Source organism: Drosophila montana, unplaced genomic scaffold, assembly GCF_035044405.1.
Source record: "Drosophila montana isolate Dmon_TW-CO22-7 unplaced genomic scaffold, ASM3504440v1 contig_2618_1, whole genome shotgun sequence".
Lineage (NCBI taxonomy): Eukaryota > Metazoa > Arthropoda > Insecta > Diptera > Drosophilidae > Drosophila > Drosophila montana.
In genome coordinates this window covers 9,781-13,249 of record NW_026997482.1, presented here as the reverse complement: position 1 = coordinate 13,249, position 3,469 = coordinate 9,781, and positions in this window count along the sequence as shown.

The following is a 3,469-nucleotide window of genomic DNA, read 5'->3' as shown; positions in this document are numbered from 1 at the left end:
AAGGAGGCAGATGTGGTATGCGCACATATCGAATGCTCACTGTAGTCAAGTAGAGTACAATATATTATACTTATATCAACGATCCCACGCTGACCGCCTAGGTATGTACATGCATATGTGCTCATAACATACTCTCTCTCTCTCTCTTAGCGCTGTTAACAACAATATATATAAGATATACATAATTCAGCCGCTCCGCTGCTAGCGTTACCGGCAGCGCAGCTACGCGGCCTTAGCTTAGTTAACATTAAGAGAACTTATAATTAAACATTCAATAAAGAAATTCAAAAGCGACCAGTCGTGTCTCTATATGCCTTATCCTTATCAGTTACAGAGGTCAAACTGCATCTTAAATCCCATTATTACGGAAAGTTCGCTTTTCAGCGACCATAACACTATCAAGCCGGCTTACTCACCGGGCCCTGATGGTGTTCCTGCTTGTATGCTCAGGTACTGTGCTGCAGCATTATGTAAACCTAAAACTTTTTGAATTATCCGTAAACAATTTATCTTTCTCCGACCATTTGGAAGGAATCATACAATATCCCTCTCCATAAGAAAGGGAGTAAGTACGATGTCGAAAACTATAGAGGTATTTCCAAATTATCCGCTATACCGAAAGCTTTTGAGAGAATTATAACATCTCAACTGCAAAATTTATGTAGTTCTATTATTTCTCCTTCCCAGCATGGGTTCGTGAAGCGCAGATCTACTACTTTCGACTCTGTCAGCCACTTCTTGCTGCTCCAAAATGTATGCCTTCCCGGCTTCCCAGTTAATCTCTTGAACTGGATTTCAGAGTACCTTCGTAATAGAACCCAAAAGGTTATTTTCAGAAATTCGTTTTCTAAACGTATTCTGGTGATTTCCGGTGTTCCTCAAGGTAGTCATCTTGGACCGCTACTCTTTACTCATTTCATCAATGACCTTCCCTTGACTCAGTCTCACTCACGAGTATTAATGTATGCTGACGATGTAAAATTATGCTATGCATATAAAGATATGGCATTAGTTATCTTTTACAAGCTGACATTGATGCGTTTTAGGCTTGGTGTCTAGCCAACCTCTTAAACTTAAACTGCTCGGGTTAACAGCGGGTTAAGCGGGTTAACAGTACTTCTAATGAAGTTATTGATCTAGGTGTCATCCTTGATCATAAACTTAAATTCGACTCTCATGCTAAGACCGTGGTCAATAAGGCCAGAATTGTTTTGACGATCCGTACACAAAAAAAAACCCTTTATATATCATTGGTACGACCTATACTTGAGTATGCCTCATGTATCACGACAAAAACCCTTTATATATCTTTGGTACGACCTATACTTGAGTATGCCGATTATGATGATTAACCTTCCTTCTTTAATTAATCGTAGAGCCATGCTAGGTGTAACATATATCAATAAATTAATAACTAGTGAAATCAACTCTTCTGTGTTGACTAGCCATTCAAATTTCTCTATCCCTCCCTACTAGACTAGCACGTAATTGTATACCCTTATCGCTTCAATTTTGCTCAAATAATTATGCTTTGGATGAACCATTCAGCGTTCTCTGTGATGATTATAACAAGCATAACAGAATATTCTGCTCGGAGTCTTCTCTTCTTCGTATAAAGTCTTCTATTCTAAACTATTCAGCAAGTAGATAGTCTTATTTGTATATGTAATTGTATTTGTGCATATAGTCGTAGTTTGTATTCGTTTTGTACTTCGCGACTCGTGTCTTACGTTACACGACTGCGCCCCACTGATAAAATGATTGTTAAATTAAGTAAATAACGTGTTAGTTGGATGTTACTGCGAGACAGAATAACATTCCAATCACAGGAAATAAACAAGCAATAGTCGAGGAACTCTCAAGAGTGTTGGGGGCTGATGAAATAGACTTAGACGAGTATGATCTTGACGAGTACAATAAATGCACCAATGTGTAAAATCAGATGGGTGAGCTTAAAAGTGTGGTAGAAAATTTGGCACAAGCATAGTTAAATGGTCAATCCCAAGGAGTGGCTGAGCCATTGGCAGGAGCACAATTTTCGACGGCTAGGCAGCACGAACGCAGAATTTCAACACAAAACGAAAGCGCATCATCAGGGGCGATGGATGGTGGTGTAAACATTAAGGAAGTTATTAGAATGCTACCAGACGATGATCCAATAAAAAGCCATATAACATCAGAACAGTTTATCGACAAAGTAGAGCAATTACAACGAGTGTATGATTGGAGCGGTGTCACTATTTTATTTTCTGTGCAGCATAAAATGAGAGGCGCAGAGGCAGATTGGTTAGACGCACAGACAGTGTATCATACATGGCACCAATTTAAAGCCGCGTTGATAAAGGACTTTCCTAGTATGGTTAATATGCCAGGTGTGCAATGTCAATGATCGGGTACTTTTATGGAGCCATCGGTAAATTCGTATATTATCAACCGGCCTATTCAGCTGGAGTCGACATAAGCTTTATTGGCGATGAATCTGGGTACATACTCAGAGGTGTTTAAATCAATGGAAATATGAAAACGGCACATGACACGTGTCAGCAAGCCACTGGAGCGTTTGACAAAGCAAAGGTGGAAAATATTAGTGGACAGAATAGGACCAAAGTACTTCAATTGCCATCAGTTTGGATATATTGCGACTAAGTGCTTGGCTCTAGTGGTTGGTCACAACGATAACGACTGAAAATCAAATAAATTCAACAGTATCTCAGCTAAATGGGACAAACAAAGAAGGATATCCATATAAAACGGCTGCATTTTAACTGGGTTTAACAGCGGCGAGTGTGAGGCGTACACCAGAATTCAAATTGTACCGGACAAGGTGTTGTCGTACGAAGTTTTGCTTGGCAGAGATATTTTTTGCCAAGACAAGCGTTGCAGTGTTGAAGGAAAAGGAATTTGATAAGCGCTGATGTTAATATCACCAAGCGCAATCACCCCATGCAGCATCAGCATTGTTATTACCAAAAGCTAACGGGAAACATCAATTGTGCGTCAATTATAAAGCGCTGAATATAGTCACTATAAAGAAACATTATCCAATGTCGATTAGAAAAGAGCAATTATCGAAACTGGCAGGTAATAAGTACTTTGTATCTGACTTCAGGTTATGACCAGGCTCCTATTAGCAAGGAAAGCAAGAAATTTACTGCTTTTATGACACCAGGGATTGTTCGAATTCAATGTTATGCCCTTTGGCTTAGTTAATGCGTCAATGGTTCAAGAGCTTATTATGGATGTTGTGAGGCGGCCACTAAGGTAGCCACCCCACAGTTCATAATTATAGTTATAGCATATAAGCACTGTATAGTATATAAGCATTGTATTAGGAATAGGAATAGTTAAGGCAAGGTGCCGAAGTATTGAAGTTGGTTAAGGGCAAGGAGCCTAATTTTAAACATGTTTGAGTTCAAACCGCCGGCCGCCGCAGTAACCGTGCGTTGCCGGTCGGCTGCTAAACACCGCC